The 27,803-nt window shown below is 43.9% G+C and overlaps 1 pseudogene; it reads left to right on the top strand.

Annotated features, from left to right (window-relative positions):
- Positions 1-27,803, top strand: LOC134512953 (protein ELYS-like; annotated as a pseudogene).

Raw genomic sequence — 27,803 nt, 5'->3', positions numbered from 1 at the left:
ATGCGAGACCTAACAGCTGAGGTAACGAGCAGTCTGCTGCAGTTTCCAGAGGTGACTCTTCAGGCACTTGGGGAAGATGAGGGAACCCTCGGCTCTGTGCTGTGCGGGAGGTTTTCTGGAGGTGAGCATTTTCCTTTAAATTTGGTCTCGGTATAAAGCTGTTCTTGCCTGGAGGCTACCTGAAGCCTCAGGTCATCGTATCAGCTGTGTCAGGTTGGTGCTGTTAAGAGGCATCCTGTTTAGAGAGAGAGAACAAAAAGGGTGCTTCAGCGATGACAAATGCTAATATTAAAACGTGAGTATAGTTAAACTTTGAAGTGGACTTTCCAGGTGATGTGACAGTAGAGCTGGGTGCCTATCTGGAGGTCTAGGCTTCTGTTAAGACCAGGTGGAATCTATCTACCTGAGTGTAAATGCAGGAATTGAGCTCATACTTCCTTTGGGCTGGCAGTAGTTCAGTGAAACAAAATGCCTTCGATTCTTCCTCTACGCTCTAAGACTTGTATTCCCATATGCGTTTAGATCATTTCTAGCAAAACCAAGGCGAATATGGTATAAAGGCTGTCGATCAGGACCTTGTCATCTTTATCGCAAACAACCCAGATTCTTCGGTGCGGGAATGACAAGTAGAAATGCAAAATAACAAGCTGGTTAATTTTAGGAGGGATTGCTTGGGGATTTCAACGGGTGATTTTGAATCATTGACTAGAATGAGGTAGGTCGGTCTTCCTCTGCTAGGTACGTTTATTGAAGGAAAGGGGCAGGCACTGTGATTTTTTTTCAGCTGTTTTCAGTCTTCCGTTGGACATTTGCTTCAGTCCTCTTTCTTTTCTCTCACAGGGAGAAACGGCCTGGCGTGGTTGGCACGTGGTCCTCACCTTGAGGTGGTGAACTGTGTGACAGGAGAGCGGCTCTCTGCGTACCGTTTCAGTGGAGTCAATGAACAGCCTCCCACTGTTCGTGTGGTGAAGGAGTTTTCCTGGGAGAAGAGAACTGGACTGCTGGTTGGGTTGGAAGACGCAGAGGGAAGTGTTCTCTGTCTGTACGACCTTGGACTCTCAAGAGTGGTTAAAGCAGTTGTTCTTCCCGGGAGGGTAGGTACTTTTTAATTGGAGAAACGAAGCTTTGATGTTGTTAGGTGCTGCGTAGGCCTGTTTTAGGACAAGCTTTGGAGCGTCTCTTTGTAGGAGGTATTTTTTCTATCGTGCGTTAACATCCTGTCACTTGAGAGTATCCAGTCAAGACGGTGTTGCTGTAAAATCTTGGGCTTAATGTGCCATTATTGTTGGAGTTTACTGAGAGTAAAACAAGTTTTCTGGTTTTATTGTAGAGCACAGAGTTACCCGATTCTCTCCTTCCGCAAAAAGGCATTGAAAAGCACCTTTGTTTGGCCCTAATTGCTTGATTTCCATCAGAAATACCGTCTTTAAAATGGCTCAGAATTCCATAGTTGTGCTGTAAATGACTTCGACACATTGCCTTGAATCTCAGCCTAGCAAGCAGGCTGAGGAGAACACATTTTTCTGTTGACTTAGGAGAGGAAAAAAGAGCCTCTAGTGAGTTATCTGACAGGCTGTTGGGAGGTCACCTTTCAGCCTGCAGTCCTTGAATCTCTGCTCTCTGACTAGTGTGTTTGTGTAGATGGGACACACTGGTGTAATGTTGCTGATGTTTTCTGTCTTCTGTAACCCAGAAACTCAAATGATGTGTGTCCCCTAGCCTCTTATCTTAATGTAAACAAGAATCGGTGGCAGTCAATAGAAGATCAAGATTCATTTTTATCATCTTAGAATCTGCAACAACTAACTAACTAACTTCTTAGCCAGCTTTCCATCAGCTGCTTTGGTTTGACTTGCTAGAATACAGGTGGAGTTTTGTTTGTTTGTAATGCTACAGTGTGATGACTAGTAGTAAGCATTCGTATTGGGGTGACTGAGAGAGAGAAATACGTGCAGCTTTAGCGCAGGAGTCTTTGTGTGCTCGTGTCTCTGCTCTAGCAGTCAGTGTTGTCCTGGGATGTGCTGCAACGTGTGCTGAAAGGTCTGTCTTCGCCTTGTGAGACAGTTGCGTGCAGACTGCTGGGCACGTGAGAGAGCAGTGTGCGCTTCCTCCTTTAGGTGGAGTCACCTTTTTATCTGAGAAGCTGCTGCTTTAGGCTGGCTTTTAACATTTTTCTCAACATTCGTGAAAGCGCTGGCGTGCATTTAAGTTGAAGTTAAGTCACTTACCCGCAGGAAATCTAGTAAATGGAAGGCAGTAACAGGTTTTTGTACGGGGCTTTTTTGTCTTTGTCTCTTTTCTTCATCTAATTGCAAACAATGCTTTGATGCTCCTGTATTTACTTTTTCTATTGAGCTTGTCAAAGAGCTCAAATAGTAACCTGTAGTTTTCCTGTAGGTAACCGCTATAGAACCCATAGCGAATCACGGAGGACCCAGCGTGAGCACTCAGCACCTCCATCAGAGTCTGCGATGGCTCTTTGGGGTGGCAGCAGTGGCTACAGATGCTGGCCATCTGCTTCTGGTTGACCTTAGTTTGGATGATTGCTCCTGCACTCAGAATGATATCGAAGCATTGGGTAAGCCTGCAGTTTTTCCACATGAATTTAAACGCAAGAAAACTTCTGTCTTCTAACGAAACAGTATGCATCCCACTTTGAAGACCCTTGTGTCAGACATTTCTGACGACTGGTTACAGGTGGCAGTTTGACATCGTATAGTCCTGACCTGATTAAACCTGGGAGCGTCTGACTGCTCCTCGCAGTGTTGTAAATGCCCCCTCCCGCCAAGATCCCTGTGCCACTATGATTCTTGCCAGAGAGGTGTAGGAATTTTGCCACGTGAGCCGGTGCGGCCGCCTGGTAGGAAGTTGTGTTGGAGGAGCCCTGTTTCCCGGGAATGCTCTTCTGCTTGTGTTAATTGACTTGGGGCAAATTTTGGGCTTGTTTTTTAAAATAAACCCCACTTACCAACACCCATGCATTTGGATGAATGAAATCTCGAATAGGTGTACTCAGATTGCATACACCGTTTTGGCTATTACAACAGCAGCTTCAGCAATTGGTGCCACTTCAAACACGAGGTGCCACTTCAAATTTCATCACGAGGCCCAAACTCCTGCTTTTCAGAGTCCAGGAAGAATTTGGCTTAGTTATTAAGGTTACGCTTTTACGCAGCTTTCAAACGTGAGTGAGAATACTTGTCTGATCCGAGAGTTCTTATGTTTTTCAAAGACATACATAATGGAAATGGCAAAAAAAAGTGTTGCGTAAATGGCTATTTTGCCTGGCACGGTAGCATTAGATGATAGGGGTTGTCACGTCAGTGCCTAAAATGCAGCCTAAATGGCATAACGTATTCATTTATTGCTTGGTTTTGTGTGTGTAGATCTAGAAGTTGTCACTAAAAATCCTGCTGAAGTTGCACAAAGAAGAGAAACTGTGACCAGCGAAGGGAGACGTCTCTGTTTTCAACTACAAAATGCTTCCGGAACAGCAGTATCAGCCCTGTGCTACATAAGCAGAAGCAACCAGCTCGTTGTGGGTTTCTCAGACGGCTACCTGTCGCTCTGGAATATGAAAACTTTGAAGAGAGAGTAAGTAGGCCTTTACACTTGGCCATGCCTGGAGGTGTGGGGCTCTCGATTTGTTGCTTAAGGAAGTATGTGGATGTAAAGAGAACTTTTTCAGGGACTGACATGAGTATGAGTATAATCTTGGCACGTTCAGAAATCCTCTTCTGACATAACTTTTCAGTCATACCTAGATCAAGTGGTCCGCCTTCTCCCCAGTGGACTAGGATTGTTTTCCTTATTGTGCCTGTGGATTGAGGAATTGTGGGAAGCATGCTTCCTGGGGTTTTCAGAACCGGTTACTGCAACTGGGGCATCCATTGAAAGGCTGAAGTATGTCAGTGATGTGATTTTGGTGCCGATATTCTCTAAAGTGTCCAGGGTGAAACTAGTGAGACATGAAAACTCAATAGCTGACCTGTGCCTGAAAAATGTATTCTTTCCTGCATGTCAGCTTTGGCCGAAAGAGCAATCTCACCTGAGATATTTGGCTAACTTCTGGTCGGGATTCCCTTCAGCAGATCTGCACTGACTCCCCAGAAGCTGTTGGATGCATAAATAGACAGTGGAGGAATAATTAGGTGGCAAGAGTAGAGTGTGGAGGTACAAGTAAGGTTCAGAAGTCAGGAAGAACAATGCTTGACGTAGTCCAAGAAACGAGAAACTACCTGTGTTTGGGCCACTAGGCTCACCTTTTGTTTTCTTTTTCGTTTTGCTTTTTTTTTCCCCTAAACCTGTAGGCACCACTCTCAGCTTGAAGGAGGGAGGATTCCTGTCTATGCTGTCACTTTTCAAGAGCCTGAGAATGATCCTTGCAATTGTTGCTACTTGTGGGCTGTTCAGTCTACGCAGGAAAGGTGAATAAAAACTTTAACTATCAGCCACTGAATTAATTCTTTTTTTTTTAAGGATATTTGTTCCCATACAGTTGAACATGTGTATTTGTTGTGTGTCTGCGATTCTTTCCGGTACGGAGGGTGTTAAACTTAGAATGCAATTTTTACAGGATTTACCAGACGTGAAGAGGGACCTACTAGTTCCTGCCTTCTGTCAGAAGGCAAAGCAACAGTGGCCATATTCTTCTGCTCGCATTCTCAAATGGTTTGCTTTTGTTCCTCGATGACCGCTTCATCATTTGTTTGATAGTCACACCGTGGTATTAAAATACCACTAGGAGCAGTTGAGGCTGCAGATCTAGAACACCAGACGTGCCCACACAACAGCCTGCCGCCCCTAAAGGCGGCGGTGACAGTATTGCCGATGGCCTTGTGCCAGCGTCAGCAGTCTGTGGAGCCTTGGTGAGCCAGTGCAGCTCCCCGGGCAGAAAACGATTCAGCAGAAAAGCCAATGGGTTCCTGCTGTTCTGCTGAATCAAATCGGACTTGGAAGGGTGCAGAGTGTGCAAGAGGGGGAGGGGAACTTTGGTGGTAAGGGAAGGGCAGAGAGATCTCTCTGTCTGCATCAGCAAGCGATTCCATCAGCTCAGCTGTTGGTAGAGTGGCAGTCTTTTAAAATTTGACTTCAAAGCAGTTTTGATGGAGAACTCTTCATTGTGAAGAACTATTTCCAACAATTCTTAGTCCATACAACATATTACAGCTTTCCAATTGTACGGTTGGCTTTTGCCCCTGAAGCTGTTAGTGTCAAAACGCCCTCCTTCATGTTTCAGTGGCTAAATGTGGCCGATGATCATGTTTTGGGAAGAGGTGGTGTTCTTTTCAGCAGGAGCATGCTATTAAGAAAACATTTAGGTCTACTAACACGACAGTGAGGACTATAAAGCAGCTTTGTAACCAAATCTCATAATTTATCCCTTTTTCAGTGAAGGTGATGTGGTGAGTTTACACCTGCAGCAGTTAGCGTTTGGTGACAGAAAACGCGTGGCCTCAGGACAAGTCATGTATGAGGTAAGAGGTGCATGCGTGGGAAAAGCAGACAATAGTAATTTTCTCTAAGGGAGTATCAGTTGAGTTACAGGGGTGAGATTTACCATCAAACTTCAGAGCTGGCTGAAAAAATAATCATGTTTTGCTGAGTCTTCTTGGGCACGGCCTTTGTCCATACCTTTTGGAAAGAAGGCGTACCATTTTATACTGCAGTGTCGTGTGTTCCAGCTAGATCCATCTGCAAAGAGCCCGTATAAATGAAATTCCTGAAGAGGACGCGGCTTTTGCAAATAAAATTATTCTGAAATACCAAACGAATGGCATGTAGGAAGAGAAGATTGGGCCTTGAATCGCTTGGTTTAACCAAGCTTCGGACTTGAATAAGCTTCTGTCTCTCTCCCTTTCTTAAAATACAGTCATACTCTAGTCTTTGCTGATCTTCAGTTTTATATTCTTGGTTTCCCTTAGAGCTTTGTCAGCCGGACTTCTCACATGAAATGCACCTACAGTGTCTCTTCAGTGTTGATCCTGACACTTAGTAGCTGTAAAGATAACTCGTTCTTCTTTTTGGCTGGGTGACCTATTCAATCTACTCTTAAAGCCAGGAAAATATGTAATTTGGTCAGAAGAGTGTACCTAAATGTTAGATCTGGCTCCAAGAGGATGCGTTTAAAATACAGATGTGAGGTATCCTTGTATCTCAGATAGCTAACAGAGACAAGGCGCATCTGTTAGATGTGTAATTCCATTCAGTTGTACGCCTGGAAGTCTTCCAAAATCTTTTTGAGGGGACAGTAATCTTAGTTCAGAGCAAGTCTTTCCTCCTGATTTGGTACTTTCTCTTGCATATTCTCAATAGCTATGGAACGAAACAGGGGTGACTCTTGTATCGTGGTACTCTGGTTTTTGTAGGGACTGTGCCTTTTGATTTTTTTGGATTAATTTAGATTTTGAGTGTTTTGCTTATGTGTAGGAAAGGTGCTTCCTCATTTGCCACTGTTGCTTTTGCATAGATAGAGGTTAGGTGTTTGGAAAAGGTGGTGTTTCTTTAAAATGCATTATCTGTCACGGTGACCAAGTAGAAGGATCTTCCAGTGATTCATCGTGTGCTGGATGCTATCTCTTTATCTTTGTTGATGTGCGGGACCTGTGCTCCACAGCGGATACTTTTAGTCTCAGAACACTTCCTTGTAGTCACAGATTGGTTAGTACTACATGACTGTCTGCCTGCATGGCTGTCTGAGTCAAGTTTCTTGTCCATCTTCAGGGGTAGAAAATTTAAGTGTCTCCCGTTTGCTAGGCCAAGTTTGAGTAAAGAAGGAGGAATCTACTGTTGATCCTTGTTCATTGGATAGAGTTCATAGGAGCTCAAAAGACTTTTTCAATACAGCAGTGCTTTTTGTTCCAGGAATTAGGTTTGAGGCTATGAAGCAGTGCCTCTTTGACTGTGTGTCATGGTAAGAGTCACAAATAGGACTTATGGAACATGTGGTACTGTGTTTTTCTATATGCGTGTCAAACTCTCGTCTCCATTGCCTTCAAGGCTGGTTTAAGTCTGCTTAAGTAATTAAACAGAAAGGTATGTTTAAGTAATGCTTCCAAAGACCTTTTTTGTACTGTCGCAGCAGTTGCTAAATCTGGTGCATCAAATCACGATCGTAGAGCGCATCTTTACCCTCGTTCTGCACAATGCTTGCGGATGGGCAGAGTATACACTCTCTACTTTGATATCAGAGTTTGAGCAGTGCATCTCGTTTGAAAACTTGTTTTTGTGTTTTGCTAGTCAATGGAGTCATTACTTAACATCTCCCATACAATGGAGTTCCTTAGAATGACTTTGCCCGGCGTGGAAAGTTTAAAATGCACTGCTTTGCTTCAGAAGCATTTTCTTTTTAGTTATGAAAGACTTTTTTTAATTATTTAATTTTTCTTTTTAGACAACCTTCATATTTATTTGTAACACTTCCTGGAATCATTAAGAGAAAGCTCGCCTCTTCTCAGATTAGGTGAATTAGATGTATCCTATGAGATCATACGGGAATGTGTGGTCTCATGCCAGTTCGTTTCAGAGCTCTGCAAGTTTAGGAAACCTGGGTAGAATGTGGCGTTATCAGTTTATGGGTTGTGTGGGTTGGGTTTCTTTTTCCCTCTTTTTTTTTTTTTTTTTTTTTAATTATAGAGCTGCTATTTGTCCCCAGTACACCCATTCATGTGTTGTATGGTAGACAGTTTGAATGAATGCTGTATTTGGAAAGACGGTATTTCACTTCATGCTTACTTAAAAAGTGGCACTATCAGAGGTTCAACACAATCGTGCCGGGGTTTCTGTGTATCTCAAAATTAGTTTGTTTACTGTGTAGTAATTCGTGATGCTAAAAGCCTTGGCCACGTGCACCCCGTGTCCTTTCTGGTTTTCCCTTTTGCTGTTGGCTGTGCTTGGTGAGGAGCTGAGGGACATTTCACCCGTTAGTCTCTGACAAGATGAGAGGAGGAGCTGTCATAGCTTACGTGGCTTGAAAGAAGATTGCTAATCAGTATGAAGTTCTCACAGTAACTAGAGAGGGGTGCACGGTCACTCTGGTGGTGTGCCCATAGAAAATACCTCTTGACAGCTTTAGCTGCTGGGGCTTCTCTAACTTCATCAGTTCTGCAATCAAGACATGGAGCAAAGAGCTTTGCATGCATGTGTGTTGCATCATTTTAGAGATCTCTTTGTAGCGATATATTTATTTTTATAAAGAACATTCTTGGATGTCGCAAGGAATTCTGCAAAACATGTTTAGATCTGAAGAATGTTAGGGAAATTCTAAATTTTGAAAAAGTGCAAAGCCTTTACAGCCAAACTTACCCGTTACGATTTGACACTGCATTCTCTTGCATGTCAGGCGTAGTTTCTATTTACCATCAGAAATAGGCTCATGCGAAATACACAGTATAATAAGCCTATTCTGTTAGACTGTCTTTCATGTTTAGCCATAATGTATGTTTTTATCTTAGAATGACCTTTGCTCTCTTCTCTGATTTTGCCCCCAGGGTTTGCAATACTGTGGCGAAAAGTTCAGTTTAGATCTCACGGGTGGAGTCTTTCCCTTGAGAGGCCAGATGAGTACTAAATTAATCAGCTGCCAGACTGTCGAAAAATTCCGCAGCGACGTTGACGGAGAGGATAGCGTAAATGAAGGTTTGTTCTGATGTCCGTGTTTGGTGATTTTAAAAGAAGTGCTTTTGGAACCTAAGCAACGAATGCTGTTCTGTCCCCACAGTCTGAAAGTCTTGCCTATCTGCATAGACTAGATTGTTGGGATTATTTACGAAGAAAAAATGGATGCTTAAGTTATGTGGGACTTCTTTAAGGGAAAAAGTGGGTTTTATTTTATGCTTGCTGACATGCTATCGCGATGTATGGTGGGGCCGTTTGTATGATGATGGTCAGTCGTTTTACTCCTCCAGCTGCCATCTTTGAACAAGAAGTTCAAACTCTCCATTGCTTAGGAATGTTACCAGAATTTTTTCCCTTCTTCAAACCGATGTCCGCATCTGCATCCAGATGGTAGCCCGTCACAAGTGCTGTTCCCCAGGGCACTGCAGTGGGGCCACTTCTCTTTAGTATCTTGACCAGTGATCTGGACGAGGGGACAAGAAAAAGGGGCAGTGTGACTGAAACCTATCACAGAGACGTTTGCTATTCCGTAATTACTGTAATCACTCTTAGGAAGTGTTGTGTTTCACGAGTGACAGAAGAGAATGAAGCCAAAATAGAAAGTGGTGTTTTAAAACTATCGGATCTATCGTATTTTCTACAAGTCAGAAACAACGTCTTGTCTTTTACAGTCACGTCTCCTGACACCAGTGTCTCGATCTTCAGTTGGCAAGTGAATACGTACGGTCAGGGAAAACCATCTACTTACCTGGGTGTATTTGACATTAATCGCTGGTATTCTGCTCAAATGCCAGATTCGCTAAGGTAGATTTTTCTTCAGTAGTTTTCCATATGCCTGCTAATAATTCATTTGAATGTCGGCATTTAGCTTACGCGCTTGTTTTCTTTAAGGCCGGAAGAATTCCCTCATGAGTGCCCCTATTTTGCACTGTGGTCGCTGGATACTGTAGTGAGCGTGACTTCTCTGAAGCTCCTTTTGGATATTCTGGTCCATGAGCGGAGTCTAAGTCGGGGAGTTCCTCCTTCTTATCCACCACCTGAGCGGTTTTTTCATCCAGGCAACTATAACTTTGGTAGGTATTTCACTGCTTTTGAGAGTGATAAGCTTAAAATGAGGTCAAATGCCATTCATTGGTTCTCTTGTTCAGTCATTGTTTGTCATTCAAAACCCAACCCAAACCAAAAAAACACCCAGTCCCCCCCAAACCCAACTCTGATCACGTTGTACTGACAAGGTATTTACTATTGTGAAACATATCTGACAGCCGGCTGAGTTTTGGTGCTTTTGTAATGTAGCCGGTGAAGTGGTGCTGGTTATAGCCTGAAATGACTGTGAACTGAAGCTCAAAGCACTCAGTTATATGTTTCTAGATACCGGTGTGTAAAAAATGTAAAGTGGTCATGCCATAACTGTGAGAGTACGGAAGGTTGTCAAACGTTCCCTGTTTCTGCAGATGGTACGTGCTTGCTGACCTCCGGAGTCGTTCACATGACTTGCACCGGCTTCCAGAAGGAGGTGATCTTTTACTGTATCTTTATTGCGAGTGGCAGGAGATGTAGCTTTTCTAAGTTTTCTCTTGCACTGCTTTCCGTGTTAGGGACCGTTTCATGCTCATCCTGCCCGTCCACACGCATAGTTGCAATTGTATCCTGTCGCCAGTTGTATGCAAATGGTAATGTTTTAGGTCCCCTCTTGGGACTGTACAACTGCCGTTGTCTCCTCTTGAAGCACGATCGGGGATTGAACGTCTAGAAAGGAATGCAACGTTGCTCCAGGAGCAAGAACAAAACCACTGTAGAAGGCGGGGAAAGGTGTTACTTCTTTATTGCCCCTCAGTCGAACTGCCTGCATAGTCTTGAGTTAGAGTTTTGATCCCCAATTCTCTTGAAAAAGGAGGGAATGGAGAAAATGAAAAATGACATAACTGTTTGAGGAGTGAAAATTTTGTTTTCTCCCAAACTCGGCCAAATTATAACTTCTGAGCCACGGCACAGATTGTGACAGATAATTTTGAGTGAAGTTTCAGCTCACTAAATGTTTCCAACATGAATCGGCTTCCATACGAATAGGCATAGAAAGGATCTTCCAAAGCGTGAAGTTGCATGTTAGCTGAGCTTATATAGAATGTATTTTGTGTCAGTGTTGAGGGAAAGAGCAAGGCCTGTGTATAGACAGAGAAGGTAGAAAAGACTTAATTACGCAGATTGCTAACCTAAAGCATCTTAGTGGTTCAGGCTGTCTGACGGTGTCAGTGAACATTTAGATTCTTCCTTTTAGAGGTTATCCAGAAGCGTAGTGACGGAATAACAATGCTGTCTTAATCTGTGGTTTTCGATCGATGTTTCAGACCTTGAATTTTTTGAAGAAATCTGGTCCTTCAATATGGGAAGCCATTCAGGAGAGCTACAATAGGTGTCTTGTAGCTGGCTTGCTGTCTCCAAGACCAGTTGATGTCCAGCCATCCAGTTTGAGTCAGGTGAGTGCCTATGAGGGAATCAAGGGGGAAATACATCCATCTGGTCTGACAGGGCTGGAGGGGCTACAAGACACGATACTCCAATTTGAAATACAGGTGTTGACCTGAGCTAGCAGAAGTAACCGTATCCTTAGATCCAAAGTAGCGACTTTGACTGGGAACAGCCCTAAGAGATCTGTCTTTAGAGACCCCTCTCTTAATTCGGTGCCACACACAGATGCGCACAAGGAAGCGTGCAGTCAGTGCTGGTCATGCCCAACATAACGCATGTGTCCCCCAGAGTAACCCCCATCCCTGTCAGTTTCTCAAAGCAGTGGTTCAGTGCAGTAGCCGACGATGGGGGCGTCTCACTGGGATGCGAGCTCTTGCAGACGTCGGCTTGCTGCACTGTACGTGATCATTTGCTTCCAAGGAAGTGGGCTGTGGTAAAGGATTACTGCTGTCAGCTCTCCCTGGCAATTTCTTCACGGCTTGCCCTCGTTTTCCCTTCATCGGTAGGCTTTTCTGCATCCTCTCCGGGCGGATCTTCACCTCTGTAGCCTCTGCCTTGTGCTGCAGTAGCCCAATTTGCTGCTCTGAGACTGCCCTCTTGCAGCTGCAACACCTTAATCACCTTTATCTCATGACACTCGCTACCTTCTATGTGCTTTATGCCACCACAGTGACTTCACTCCCCCTGCCATAGGTTTTCCATTTGCAATGCACCAACCTTTCCCTGGAGCGATCAGCAGGAAGGGGAGAGCAGCCTTCCCGCTGCCCTCCTCTTCCTGTCTCCTGCATTCGTCACCACATTTGTGGACGTGTGTTAGGACATGAACGCTTCTGCACAGTGTGGTAGCTCAAAGAAATTTCTTGGCAAGCTGGCCAATGGTGTGTTTCCTTGTCTGAAACCAGTTTTCAGAAAAAGATGGCAATATCACGTGTGTTCTACATGTGTAGAAGTCGCTTTGAATGTCATGATTTTGCCTAGAGGGGAAAGATACTTTTGAATGTGTTTAAAAAAACCCAACCAACCAACCAAATCCCATCCCAAAAACCAAAGTAAAAACTTATGAAGGGTCCTCTCACCTGAGAGAAGTACGAGAACACCAGCTGAGATAAGCTACTACTTAATATCGCGCGTCTGTGCATACCCGTGATTTATCCTTGTAAGGATTACCACTACACTATAATACAGTATTTGAAGAGCCTAACATTTAAACCATTAGGATGTAAATGTTTTGCTTCTTTTCTGTCACGTTACAAAATTCCAACGTACTGTTTTGGGTGTCAGAACTGCTTCATGTCTTCATGGTCTAGAAAGCTGCTTGGCCATAGCTTCACTGTTTCCATGCAAACGTTGCACAGTTGTGTTTGTCCTGTCCCCTTCCTGCGTTCCTGATGGCAAACTTATCTGCACAGATGTGTAACGCGTATTAGCAGAGGATGTTTCTGGACGTAGTAAGTCGGAACTCAGTACGTGAAGACTGTAATGCAGAGGCACGCGAAGAAAGATTAGAATTAGGCTGCAGTAAGTTGAAATGTCAGAGGAGAAGTGTGTTAATGTGTTCCTCAGAGCAGTGGGCAGTCCAGCCTGTGGCTGGAATTAAGAGAAAGGACGTGGCATTCCTGGCCTGTGTCCTGATTGACTTTGTGATGTCTGAATGAGTATACAGTTAGAAAGAAACATTTACTGTTGATGGTTCACATGGTGCAAGTAGGTAAGATTCTCATTTGAGTTTGTCTGTTACGTTTAGGAGGAGCAGCTGGAAGCAGTATTGTCAGCTGCTGTCCAGACAGGTTCTGTGGGACTTCTGACTGGATGCATTAAACATTGGATATCTGAAGGTAATACTTGGAACGTTGTTTTTTTACGTGGTACCTCTTTGAGTTGGAGCCTGTTGATTCATTTCTTTTTTGTTCTCTTTGTTTACAGAGCAGCCAAGGTCTGCTGGTAATTTACGGTTTGTTCTTGAGTGGACATGGAACCAAGTGATCTCTACAAAGGAAGAATTTGACCAAATCTGTGAGTACTAGTGTAGTCATTCTGCAAACCTAAAGTCATTCTTTCTGATTGAGCTTCCTCAGTAATACGCCGCTATAGGATATTGCACGCGGTCCTTGAAGTGCGCCTTGAAACTCTGGAATTGCTCTGTCGGCTAACGATTTAATATTTATTCTTGAAAAGGTGTTCCGCTGTTTGATGGCTCTTGCAACTTCATTGACGCCCAGACATTACGGTCTCTCCAGCGCTGCCAGTTGCTTTTGAGCAACCTTAGCACGGTCTTAAACTCTTTTCTCACAGAAGCACAAGAGCTTACTGAAAAAGGTTTGTAGTAGTGCTACAAAATCTTTGGTATGTTTTATTAAGATTTGGAATTGTGGCAACATGGGCTTTTGTTGTTTTTGAGGATTGGAAGACAGTCACATTTAGCTGGGAGAAGGGGCTTAAAGCTGAGCGCTTGGGACCACCACAAAACACGCATGGAGTTCAGGGCAACAGTTTATGGTGGAGCTCATGCAAGGGGGTGGGGGAGGCTACATTCAGAGAGAAGCTTTGTAGGCAACTGGGCTGAAATTACAGCAACCGAATGTGGTATTGCTGAAAATTATTCCTTTGAGTTCTTAGCTAGCAAGTTCTAGTTGCATGCAGACACCGTGTTGCAAATTGCTAAACAATACGAAGGAAGCGTAAACGAGTAACATGCAAAGTAAGTTACTTGAGTTTCTACAGCTTTTTCTCTTAGAAATGGTTCTTGGCCTATTGAGAAAAGAAAAGAATATCCCTTTGCTATCAGAAGAATCTCTGCTACGTGAGAAACAGATGTCTTATTCCTGCGTGCATTTAGTAGTTCAGGCTTTGGGGTTTTGTTTTTTTTTTTTATTTTAGCCTTTAGTGAGTTTAGTTCTTTATAGGGGTTGCTTTTTGTTTTGGTGGTGATAGTGGTTTTTTTCTTCAAATAAGAAAGCGATACAGCATGAAAAACGCAAAGAGAAAGATTTCTAATGTGCTATTTTTATACTTTTGGTTTAGTAGGATGAAGGGAGTTTTGTGAAAATGAACAGAATTGCATAACGCTAATCATCTCCTGCCTTTGTTCAGGTTTTGCAGACGTGACAAATAAGCAAGCGGTAACCGGCCTCATTTCTTTGTATGCACGAGTGGTCATCTGGTTCTGTCGATCCGGTCTCCTTCCAGAGGGTTTAGGTAAGCGTGACCTGTCATACGTTTGTAACAAGGCAACCATCCAGTGAGTGACTCCCACGAACGCATGCTTAGCCGTGTTTTTGTAACGATTTCGTCAGGAAGAAGTCGTGCTGGTTCAGTGGCAGGGTGTGCTGAAGTTCTGTGGGTGAAGTTGAGATTTTGCTGGGTTGTCAAGTACACGGCGTAGAATGAGGCAGGCAGTTTCTTTCCTGGGTGGATTTTAGGAATAGCAATGGACCCCGGACTTCAAGGCGCTGCTTGTGTCCACAGCTTGAACTACGTGAGATTTTAAACAAAGCACTATTAAACAACAAGTACCGGAATGCTTGTTTTTACAGTGAGAGCATTACCTGCATGTTTTGAACTTTCTATCAGTTGCTTGAGGAGAAAGTACACCTTGGAAATCCTTCTTTAGTTGGATGGATTAGAAATTCCATTGCCAGCCTTAATTGTCTCACAAACAATTGTTTTAAACAATGGTTTTAAAACCATTCCCTTTGAGAACTGGGTGGGTTTTTTTATAGTGAACTTCAGCTTACCCTACACGTTGTGAATGCTGCGTGAACTGTAACCTTGAAACGGCACTTGGGGCAAGAAGGAATTGAGTCTTGTCTCTTAGAGTTCTTTTAGCAAAGGCAGAAAGAGGATTGGCTTCTTTCAGAGTTGGAGGCTTCTTGATGCTTAGCTTGTACGATCTTCTGTCTCTTTAGGCAAAAATTTTCGTTTACAAGTGTGATATGACTGCTTTAACTTGCTTCTACTTTGTTGCCTGTAGATGACGATACGCGTTTGTCTAGACCTTTCTACAATTATCCTCTGATTGAGAGCTGCTATACTGGTCAGCGACAGAAACTTGAGCGTTTATCAAGGTAAGAGCTAGAGGAAGACTCTAGAACACTTCCACGGCAAATTCAGAAGTGGAAGGGAATGGCTTTTATCTCAACAGTTGCATGGGCTATGCGTAATGCCGCTGCCAGCAATACTCTTGACTTCAGTGACACGTGTGTTCTGTTGAACAGAGAGGTTACTTTCCTGTGTTAAAACGTTGATATCTACCTCTGCTTAGTACCACTGGTTGGTATCATCATTTTTCGGGAGTCTACTTTATTCATTGGCTAATGTGTATAATTTCTGACTACTGAAAAAGGCCATGTGATTAGGACAGGATCAGTCACCTCCAGTTCAGCAAAGCAGGGTGTTCACAGAACAATTGTTTTGGAAGCAGAAGAAAGCGTGTTTTTTAACAAACAATCATCTCCGTCCTTGACTGGTAATAGAGGGTCATAACTGTATTGGCCTAAGTCCCCTTCTCCCAAGTACGTGGTGTGATTTCGTAAGATGGTTGGAGTTACATGGAGTTGGCACGCCTCGCACTCTGCTGGCTGTCGGATAGAAGTCACTTGCTAACGTCAGCTCTCTTTCCTGGACTAGCTGCCTAGCACATAGGCGGCATGCCTTGGATTAGCCGATAATAGGTTTTTCTTTGGAAATTGTACTGAAAACTGAATAAAGAGCTGACCAAGCTTCGGCGATGGCACTGTGACCAAGAGGCTGCAAGGTGAGTTAAGGTGGAAGCTGCAGGGTAGGAGGTATTGACTTCAAAGTTCATCTTCCTTGGCTTACTTCTCAAGTAACTTACATACAGGCTCGTGTGTTCCTTCGAAGCACAGAGCCTCTAGTGTCCTTTTTCTGCTTTGTGCCGTCGGGAGATGAAAGGGCAGGGCTGCAGTCAGCAGAAGACTGGAGGAAAGCCGTTACACCGGGAGGCTGGAATTAGTGTTTAACTCTGTCCAAATCCTTGCTACCTTTTGTTCTAGAGGAAAATGGGACTCGGACTGCTTGATGGTTGATGGAATGGTTTCCCAGTTAGGAGACCAAGTGGAGAAGCTGTGGCGGAGAGATGCAGGAGGAACTGGGAAATACCCGCCTGCCAGTTTGCATGTGAGTGTCCTGTTCACTGAGAACAACAACAAACGGCCGCCCTCCCCGCCAAACCCCACCCAAAAGCCAATGATTTAGGGAAGACAGGCGTTTTTTCAGAACTTTTAATTTTTCATTTCAGGCACTGCTGGATCTCTATTTGCTAGAAAACATTGAAGAAAACTGCAAACACGCAATTGTATCCTTTCTAGTTATTTTTATTACACCTCCAGGGGATGCACATAAATGTTCTTCAGTGTTGGTCGCCGACCTGTTTCGTAACATTTTTTCATTTATGCTTCAAAGACGATGCAAGTGAAAACATTTAGTTTAGCGTTAAGTTGTAGACAGAAGGGCTGTTTTATTTCTTTGTACTGTGGATTTTTGATGACTTTTTTCTTAAACGTTTTGTTGCAAAAGTCTTCTCCGATAGGGAGAAAACAGTTTTAGTAATAAGGGTTGAAGATATAAAATGTCCTTAGTTTTTCTCCAAATTTAAACACCGTTTAAAATTTTCTAAAACACCCATGATGGGTTATAAAACAATTTTTGTTTCAGAGCAAAAGGATTTCTAAGAGTGGTTTCCCAGTACCGGATTTTTGCTGAAATCACGGGTTTTCCAGCGCAGCTCACAGTGCTTGCTTTGGTTCCGTTGAAAGTGCAGGCACACGGAATAAGCAACAGGGAGAAGAGAAAAGTCATGGGGCAGAAACTTAATTTTTAAGCTGCTGAAATACACAGCCTTGCTTTTGCTGTTTGTTGCCTAACCCGCGAGGGGAGCCTAGAGAGCAAGGGGCTTAGAAACGCTTATAGCCCAGAGCTGTCTTGTTAGATGATGTCCCTAAAAACGGACGTCAGAAAGAGAAAATGACGCTACCAATGAGTGACCCGCATACTGGTTTAAATCCAGTTTTAAGCATTCGGAGCTGAGCTGTACTGTAAGGATGCCACAATTTACACTGTTTTATAGACGCTGGACATGAGGGAAAAACCCAACTGTGGAATTTATTTGCTGTAATAATTGAGCGTTGGATGCTCCAATGTTTTGAATGTATTTTCTGCTTCCTACCACTTTTATATTCTTACTTCATTATGTTTTTCTAAAGGTAATGTGATAAAGTTTTGGTCTTACAAACTGATTAGCCTTAATGAGATACCTGATGTCAGACAATTTACTTGCTGCTGGATATCAAGCGTTCCTTTCCGAGTGAGACAGAGACTTCAGTCGACTCCTTTGCAACTGCCTTTGGCATGCCTTGGGGACTTGTTAAGCTTGTTGAAGGTTTTTGGCTTCTAGATCACAATGATTACGAAGTAAGTATGGTAGAGTTGAGTTAGACATACATGGCAGTACAAAGCTATAATCTAGAAAATGATTTTAAAACCCGATCTCTAACTTGTACAGAATTCACTGGCCCTGCTCTTTCATCCCGCTACAATCAAAACGGCGTCATGGCAGCACAAGAGAATTATTCAGTCCCTCCTGTGCCAAGGGGAGCATGGGCAAGCCCTCAGATACATCCAGCTGATGAGGCCACCCACGGCAAGCAGCGGGGAAGTGCAGCTTCTCCTCACTGTGTTGCTCTCCAATAGGTAAAGAAATACACCCCACCATTTTGTCACGCAAATCTTGTGAAAATGGAGAACAAAGAATAGAAATCATCATCCCCTAAGTTTCCTTTAAACTTTGAGTACAAGACTCTTGGGGCATCTCTTTGGTTATGCTATTAACATCCCTTTACGTCTGAAACATTAATTACAGGTGCATGGTGGAGGCTTGGGGTCTGTTGCACCAACATGCCGCTCAGGCAAACTTAGAAGACCTCTTAAAACACATGTACGAAATGTGCCGGGAGATGGGCCTGATGGAAGACTTGCTGAAGCTGCCTTTCACAGACACCGAACAAGTAAGTGGGAGCAAGGAAAAATGTTCATCGTCTCTTTGAAAAGAGAAAAGGCAGAGCCATAACAGATTTTTGGAATGAATTTTTTTTTCTCATAGGAGTGTTTGGAGAAGTTTTTAAGGACCAGCGCTGGTGTTCAGAATCTTGCTTTGTTTTTTTCATACCATTCTTTGAAACACTCGGAATAAGTTTCTACACCTTTGGTTACAGCTGAAGCTAAATGTTGACCAAAATATGTCACTACTCCAAAGCTACTCTATGAAGCTATAAATTAAATGTTACACACCACTGTTGACCCCTCGGAGAACAGTTTGTTTGCATCTGAGGAATAAACATGTATCTTTCCCATCAGCCAGTCTTACCATTCCGTGATTGAGATACGTATGTTATGCGTGGCTTAGATTACTGGAAGTTGTTTGTGTCACTCCTTCCTGTGGGATGACGAGTAGGTTGTATGTCATCGCTTGTGTCTTGCACGCAACTGTATTCTTCTAGCTGAGAGCAGGCTAGATGCCAATCCACAGGTTAAATTTCTGTGGGTTTTCTTTGTTTTTTTAATTTCTGCGAGTTTCAGTGTGCTCTCCAATTCCACAACTTTCATTTCACGGCTTTTATGACAAAAATTCTTGTCTAACCTCTATTTCTCAAAATAGCCAGATTACATTTTGTGTTACATGAACTTGTGTTCTGGATTTGTGACGCGTTTGCTGTTTTCTGGAATCATAGTTTTCCAGTGACTCAAACTTCTAAGGTGGTTTTGGAAGTCGTAGGTCCTGCATTTGAAAACTGTCATGCGGCCAGGTGGTGTGCGTAGGTCGCTTTTTCTTGCTTGTTTTAATCTTCACATCATGTTGTCCAGGGTAATTTCCAGTTGTCCTGTATATTCAGGGCACTGGCGTTTCAGGAAGAACAAGGGAAAGCCTGCTATGTAGTAAGTCGTTTGCAAATTGCAGGTGATATCAGAAAATTGCAGGTGATAACAGGCGTATCAGAAGAAGGTTCTGCAGAGTGCCAGCATTGTTTTAACTTCAAGTTGTAGGCTCTGTTGCTATTCCAGTCTTCCTTCCACTTTGCTAAAAGTACCAGGTGAAATCGGTGTGTGTGGATGGGTAGAACTTGCCGCTGTTCTGTGCAGTGGAGGTGTTTTCCCACACCCGTAGAGGAAATCTGCTCACTAATGCGAAATAGCACGGAGAGGTCTGTGCAAGGAACTTCTTGTAATTAGTTAAAGTTTTGCTTTATGCTTTTCCTTCATCAGAATGATCATGATCCTCGCTTGAGAGAGAGGGCAGTTGCCCGAAATTCTGCATTACCCCAATATGGCAAGATCCTTCCACGAATTCAAAGGAAGCTGGCCGTAGAGAGAGCCAAGCCTTACCATTTGCCTGCGTCGGTCGTAAGAGAAGGTAACTTTTAGGGGGGGAAATATGGTGGAGAACTAACCACCCACCTCTTTGATGGCAGCAGGCTGATATTTTTCCCCTCTTGCTTTCCAGTCTCAAGACCAACGCCATTATCCACAGTAACAAACCCAGCTAATGCAGGACATTTGTGTACTAGAGAAAATTTCCTCAGTGCTGTATTGTGCAAAACTGGAGAAGTCTGGGAAGGAAATGAGCAGGAAACCGGTTTCTCACGTGTTGATAGGTAAGCAGCCCTTTAACAAAGTTTAGTCTTGATCTACGTGTTATAAAGGTCACCTGACTCCGTACCGTTGTCTTGAGGTTATGTGGTCTTTTGTCCTTACTCGCCTGCCTGCAGTGAGGTAGTGGGGCCTCCTTCACTGGAGGTACCCAAAAGGCGCCTGGATGCCGACCTTTGCAGCCTGCTCCAGGAGAAAGTTCTCTCAAGTGTGCAAGCTTCTGTTAGGTGTTACTAACTGGTTTTGCTAGTTCTCAATAAAAATCGTCCTGTATTTTTTGTACTATCCATTGAAACACTAGGAATAAGTTTCTACACCTTTGCTTACAGCTGAAGCTAAATGTTGAACAAAATATGGCACTACTCCAAAGCTACTCTATGAAGCTATTCAATGTTACACACCATTGACGACCCCACTTAAAACAGTTTCTTTGCAACTGAGCAATAAATACACGTCTTCTTACTCAGACAGCCTTACCATTCAGTTGCTCAGATACGTTATGTTGTGTGCCAGAAGGAAGGTGCACCTGACTAAAGCCTTGTTTGGCTTTTTTGCACATTCAACATATTACATTTAAGAATCAATACTTCATAAGTACTGTGTGGAGAGACAGTTTTTCTGCTATGGTAATCTCATTTATGCAAATACATATATGTTTACATTCTGGGAAGTGTGTTTACAGGCTTTTAGGTAGCTGAAACTAAGACTATGATTACCATCAAGGTATGGGTGTACAGATACGGATAGACTTGATTGTGGGATCAAATAGTCCTGTTTTACCACCTCCTGCCCAGTGTCTGCTTTGTTTCTGCCCTTTTTGCTTAAAATTTGGCAGAGTTATAAAGAGCAGGAAGGAGGCTCGTAGTTGTCAGATGACTTTCCTACGAGTGGCGTGGTCAAATGAACTTGAGTTCCGGTACGTGTGGACTTCAGGGGAATGACAGTCAGTTACATTTTCCTTTTAATTCTAGACCTCGAGCTACAGGACCACCAGCCATAACACATCCTCTCCCTGGTGCAGAGTGGTGCGATGCATTTGTTGGGACGCCAGTTACGAAATCTTCATGGAAGCGTTCCAGCTATAGTACATCCACAGAATGAATGCTTCCAAAAGGCCAACTTAGGGACACGACTAAGTGGAGAATTGGAAGTGGTCCCAGCGCAGAAATGTAGATACATTTTCTTCTGGCATGGGACTTACATGCCTCGTGCAGCTTGAAATGGGATTACTCTTGCCTCAGAGGCAGTGATTTGGGAAATTAAGTGTGAAATGTAGAGAAGTAATTACAAAAAGGAAATGCCTGTAACTTCTTCCTGGGCCTGATACATCACCTGAACAGCTGAGGGCTTACTCATATTTCTTGTTGATTGAATGTTTTTGTGCTGTGTCATGTCAGATTTCTCGAACGCAGCATGATCTTGTCCCCATTGATTTATCTGTTTTCCTCTTTTAAATCGTGTCTCTTAACAGGTTGCCTGATTTGATGGTCCATCCCGTTCCTTCATGTTCTGCAGCACAGTCACCGTGCAGAGCTTCCACTTCGTTCATGCCATCCAGCCCACCGAGATCAAATATGCATGGTTCCATCTCACAAAATAATTTTTCAGGAGGCTCAGAGCTGAATTTACTTACCACTCCTCCTGTGGTTAAGGTTTGTATTAAAAAAACCAACGCAACACACCAGTGACAACCAACCAAACCAAAAGCTTGTAGACATAAAAAGCACGGGGCTTTTTTATCGTTAAGGTTTTCGTACCTTTGGAAAAAGAGCAGTGCAGGGGCTAAACATCCTCTCTGCTGGTACAAACTCGGTTTGTAATTTAAACTCTTACTTTTGACAAGGGAAGCCTTCTGTTTTGAACATTTAATGGGTTTTAAATTAAGTGCTTTTATTTCTTTTCCTAGAGAGCTAAAGTTTTGGCCACATCTGCTTCTGGTGTTCCTGGGTTTACTCCTCGGTCTATTCTCAGATCCAACCTTCGCACCACTCCCCTAGCTACTCCCTCCGCGTCTCCGGGACGATCGGTCACTCCTCCTTTACGAGCAAAGAAACCTAGAGTATCATTCAGGGAGGAGAACTCGAACGCAGAATGGACTGTTGGGGTAAGTTGGGCTGCAGTGAGTGATTTTTTTTCCAGTTAAAGTCTTTATAGACTGTGTTTGGATTTGGATTTTTATAGAGTTTGCCTGCCTCCTTAAATTGAGAACTGGAATTGCAAATCAGAATGGCAGACTTGAATTTGGCCCAACACTGTAGAGAAGATGGTTCTAGACTTGGGAAACTTAGGGCAAACTGCTTACTGCTTTCTTGTTCATAGATTTGTAAGTGTAAAAGGAAAGCTTATGCAGACTGGTATTTCTTGGATTTAGTTTTGAAGCATGGCGCGTTGCTATAATATGATGCTTTAGCAACTTTTGACAAAGCAGGAGGCAAGAAAATGAGCAGGTTCTATGGAGACTGGAAGCTGCTGTTGAGGGGCTTCTTCCTTCTGCCGGTGTTGGCTAGCTCTACAACTTAGAGGGCTGGGAAAAGATCTTTACACGTGGATTAAATTATCTTGACCATCTGAGTCCCTGGAAATACGTAACAGATACTGCCTTTGTTCGCACCATAAAAACACGAGGTGGAGCTATTTAGAATATGCTGTGTTGTCTCAGGCAATCCAAGCGGCTCCTTAGAGCGCAGGGTTGAGCTGTCGGATGTGAGAGCTGGCCAGTTTGACAAAGTGTTGCCGACTGGAACTTTCAGCTTTTCTCTCATCGTTGCCTTTTACCCTGTTAGATGGTAAATGGAGCACGCGATGGCGTACACTGAACACTCTCTTCTCTGTCCCTTAAACGCAGAAGCTGTCGTGTGTAGCAGAGAGTACACTGTATGTTTCTAACGTCACACCCAGCAGTGATCTGAAAGGAAAAGCAGCATTTCACTGTCCTTGGTTTCATCTGGGTCAGTTTGAAGCCGGTCTCTTTGGTAATGACTATTGCATGAACAGGCTTTTTTTTAACTTTCGGTGATTGAAGATAGTGTGGTTAATAAGTGTTGCTTTGCCTTCAAGAAAAGGCACAGTGGCTTTCCTTAAAGGTACTGGGTGTGTTATCTGTTGATTTCTGAATTTCAGCTTTTAGGTTGGTGTGAGAGTTTGAGATGGAAGGTTTGTTTTTGTGGAGGGAAACTGTAACGCTTTCGGCAATACCTTTGTCATGACTTGTTCATGAAAGAAACATTCATCTGTGTTCTGTAGAAGCGTAAGAACTTGTGAATAAGTAATGTTTTTGTTGCCTTAACGTAGGAGCTTCCGACTAAAGAGGAAGAGGATGCCGAATATACAGAGTCTGTGGGAAAGCAAAAATTGAAGAGAGGTAGAACTGCAAAATCAAAAATGAAGAAAGCAAGCAAGTATGAAAAGCTTTTTGAATGCTTACTTGCATTCCTTTATTTTGGTAGCAATTCAGCTTTTGGCCACCTCACTTGCTCTTCCTCCCTTGGCGGTACAGTTCTGCTCTGACTTTGCGAGCCTGTCCAGCTTGCTGGTCTCCTGGGCACCGTTTTCCCCACTTCACGGTTCAGTTTTCTATTGGAACCAGAAGAGGGAGGGGCTAGGAAAGGCCAAGTGGGTGCTACTCTTTGCAATGATGGCGTGCTCTCCTGTCATTCCACCTTACGAAACCACGCTCTTACGGTCTTTAGTTCCCCATAGAAGGCAGGAGTGGGTCAGACGACGAGTAAAGAGAACATCTTGTTTCTGGCCGTGTTTTCCGGTTCCTTCTGGAAAACCGTCTGAGGAGAGTTGCCTCTTAAAATCAGGGCGTGGGGGCGCTCAAAAAGCTCACGCGAATACTGAGTGAGAATGCTTGGGACAGTCTGGTAAGGAACGAAAGCAAAAGGAAGCTTGTTTCTGTATGTTTTCTGCCTTGACCCTATCTTCAAAGAAGCCCATAAATAATTCTTTGGCATCGATTTTGTAATTCCAACATTGCAAAACGTTTTCCTCTACTGAATACTGTTGGTAATCAAAAAATCAATTTGATACTTCTCTTTCTTTTCAGGACCACAAGAAAAGGAGGCTCTTGGTCACCTCCACCGGTGGAAATAAAATTCGTCTCTCCTTTTGGAAGTGCACTGGATAAAGCCATGCATCGTATTGCAAGAATATGCCCGGTGTGCAAATATGTCTGAGGATAACCGAGCAGTTTAATCCCCCATCAGAACTTCCCCTCGTGGAACGCTACTCTCAGGCTTGTTATTTCAATAAAATTGTTTGCTGCAATTTCATCAGTTCCCATGTAACCACTCGTAAATAGCTTTGTTGTTGATTTCTGGTGGGGAAAACAAGCTACGGGCAGAAACCAATCCATAGGGTCTCACGAGTCATTTACTTCTTATCCGTAGTCTTCCTGGTACAGAACAGGTTTCTTTTTGGCGTTGGTGAACTTAATACTGCGAAGCTTAAAGCTTGATGCCGGTGTCTGCCAAGTAGCGAAGGGTTGTTACAAATCTGCTGAGCCGGGGCTTCGTCCTTCCTGGCGGCAGGAGCCCGGCCTGGTGCACCCCAGACCTGGGGGTGTCTCTGTCCCAGACCCTTGGATGCGGCTGCTGCTTTCCCGTTTGCAGGTCAGGCCAGTAGCAAGGCTGAGGGTGCACCACACACATGCACGACAGCGACGCGGCTGGCTACGCAGGCTGCCAGAGATGGGGCCGTGCCTTTACCACCTGCCATCTTGCACTGGGGCAGCTCCCAGAAAGCCGCCTCTCTGGCTTGTTGCAGTTGAAGCTCACGAGTGACACCAGAGGCATGCTGTCACTCTGCAGGTTCCCCCACGCAGCCACATTTGCAGAGCCCCAGAGGATCAGCAGAGCCTTGAGCCCAGCTGTCGTCTGTGCCCCAATTCTGGGCTCCGTCTCTGACCTCTGGCTGAGACACCGCATCTTTCCAGAGATGGCTTTTCCTCCTGCTCACTGGCTAGCCCACCCTGAGGTCTGCTAGCGGTTTCCTCGTGCACATTTGGCTAGGGGAAAATACAACAAAAATACAATAAAATGGTGTATTGAAACGTATGTTACGATGGAGTTTAGAAAGTCTTCTCTGATAAGAGAAAACAGTTTTAGTAGGAAATGTTGAAGATATAAAATCCCTTAGTTTCTCTTAAAATTTAAACACCGTTTTAAATTTTTTAAAACCCTCCTATCTGTAGCAAATGGCTTCTTACTAGAATGATGTGGTGAAATATCCTGTTTCAGAGCAAAAGGATTTCTAAGAGTGGTTTACCAGTACCGGATTTTTGCTGAAATCACGGGTTTTCCAGCGCAGCTCACGGTGCTTGCTTTGGTTCTGTGGAAAGTGCAGGCACACGGAATAAGCAACAGGGAGAAGAGAAAAGTCATGGGGCAGAAACTTAATGTTTAAGCTGCTGAAATACAGAGCCTAGCTTTTGCTGTTTGTTGCCTGTCTGTTTTACCTTCTAATTACTTCTTGTCTTTACAGAACACTTTCAACGTGCTGGAAATCTATAATGACCAGGTAATGAGGTCGCTTTGCTTCCGTATTAACAAATCTTAGTTTTCTGTGTACATTGATTTCTTTTTTGCTCATTGTAATTTGAAAATCATCCTTTATGCTCTCTTAACGTGACCTTTCTGGGCATGTTGGCTGAAGTGTGTGGGTGCTGCCTGGACCTAAGAGCATCGTTTTGCTGCTTGAGCCACCCGGCTGCTCTGCCGTAACACTGGCCAAGCTGTTTCATCTCTTGTAGTACATTCCTTCTTTCTCTTTTCTGGGTTGTCCTCCTTTTTTGAAGAAAAAAGGGGGTTAAGAAGGAAGATCCGAGGGCTGGAGCACCTCTCCTATGAAGACAGGCTGAGAGAGTTGGGGTTCTTCAGCCTGCAGAAGAGAAGGCTCTGGGGAGATCTTATAGCAGCCTTCCAGTACCTAAAGGGGGCCTACAGGAAGGATGGGGAGGGACTCTTTATCAGGGAGTGTAGCGATAGGATGAGGGGTAACGGTTTACAGCTGAAGGAGGGTAGATTTAGATGAGATATCAGGCAGAAATTCTTTACTGTCAGGGTGGTGAGGCACTGGAACAGGTTGCCCAGGGAAGCTGTGGATGCCCCTTCCCTGGAAGCGTTCAAGGCCAGGCTGGATGGGGCTTTGAGCAGCCTGGCCTAGTGGGAGGTGTCCCTGCCCAGGGCAGGGGGTTGGAACTACATGATCTTTAAGGTCCCTTCCAACCCAAACCATTCTATGATTTTAAAAGATTCGTAGCACTATTAATGCATCACTCAAATGGAGACCATTTCTGTTTTCAGAACAGAAACGTGGCTGACACAAAATCGATCTCTCGCTTTCTACATTAGAGATTGAAACCCCGCTTCTTTTGCAAGAGTTCTCTGCATATTTGGAAAAATTTAACTAAATAGAGATAAATGCAGCTATAAAACTATAAGCACCTGTTTTATATAAACGCCGTGTTCTTTACATAAAGCGAGGCAGTATTATAAAACAAGTAGTTTTGTTTCCTGTAATCTGCGATTACTGTTGGTCCTGTGCACCAGATGTTGCATTCCTAAATAAGATGAAACCCCCACAGGGTCCTCTTTGTCTCGGGTGAATTAACTGTATACTCCAGCACCTTTGAAGAGGTATTTTTTCTTAAAGCAAGTACTATCAAATGAAAGATGGAAGAATACAAATAGAAAACGTGCACGTGTGAAAATGTTGACTGTAAATGCTGACAGTCTTCAAACAGCTTACCTGAGTTTCTTCAAATGCTAACTTTCTTACTGTTTTGAACAAATTTAAGGACAGATTCTTCAACTGTTACTTGTACCAATACCATCGACGTGGTTTTGAGGGTTTTTTTTACGTTGGTGCTAGCGTAAGGCAGAGTTACCAGGATTTGAGCACCTTCAGTATTCACTTTGACAAAACCCACCTCTGTCTTCTCATCTGTCTGTCTCTCTTTCTCCTAAATTGCTAACCTGCTAAAAAGAGTTAGTTTATAGCCAGATTGCTAAGACACTAGGATTCTTCTTTTACGTTTAAGGACTTTATGGTCATCTTTTCCATGTTAATCCCTATCTCATTTTTGGTAGGGTTTAAAACTAATTTTAAAAACCTCCTTCAAAACCCAATGGCAGGTAATACGTTTGATACGCTCACAGACTGCAGCCGAGACTCCAGCAGACCTCTGTTACGAAGGAACTCTGTCAACCTGACGATACGCTGAAAGGCACACTTTCATAGTTTTTCCCGCTCTGGTCTCGGTGCCAATTGCGGTCAGGTGCTGGGCAAAATGAGAAGAGATACCAGCTCAAAGTGACTGACAGCTGAGGAGGAAGGAAAGGGTGAATGTGCCAATAAGGGAGGGCAGCATATTAAGAGCTTATTCTGTATTCTTATTAACGCACGGCGTATATTTTGACAGCTAAGTTATGTGACGGAGGTAGCTCTTTTTCCTGAGAATTCTGGGTCTCTCTCGTGTGCGTGACTTAATTCAGCTTCTTTCCTTCCCTTTCTCTCCCGGCAATGCAGCACAGAGTTGAAACGTAGAGCGTACAGATGACCCCTGCTGCCAGGCGTTGGTTGTCTCTGCTTCCCGATGCCGGATCCCAGCGACAGTGCCACACAGAGCTATTCCTTCCTGCCCAGGAGCAGTTTGCTTCCCGGCCACTTCCCCAGTCCCTCGTCTCCTTCTGCAAGAGGAGGTTCCCTCTCTCCTCCTGGCCTTTCTGGGGCTCAGAACTGAAAACGGCCCTCTTTGCAGTCCTTCCAGACAGGCTTTCGCTGGGACTCCAGCACTAATTATTCCTTCTTATTCCAGCTCCCCTGAAAAGAGCTCAGGCACTTAGATGTCTGCTGTCCCAACGCGGTTCATGGCTCCGTGACCGCGTGGCTGCAGCTGCCTGGCTACGAGGAGATACCAGGAGCAGAAGATTGAACGTTTCCCGCACCAGTTCAGTCCTGCAAAGAGCTGAATTGCTTTCACGTGCCGATGAACGCAGCCCCCTTGTTGTGTCTGAATTAGGACTCCATCTGACCCGGAGATGAGGCCCATGTGA

The sequence above is a fragment of the Chroicocephalus ridibundus genome, chromosome 3 (genome assembly GCF_963924245.1).
Source record: "Chroicocephalus ridibundus chromosome 3, bChrRid1.1, whole genome shotgun sequence".
In the NCBI taxonomy this organism is placed as follows: Eukaryota; Metazoa; Chordata; class Aves; order Charadriiformes; family Laridae; genus Chroicocephalus; species Chroicocephalus ridibundus.
Note: the sequence above shows the minus strand (reverse complement) of the source record. Positions and strands in the feature narration are given on the sequence as shown.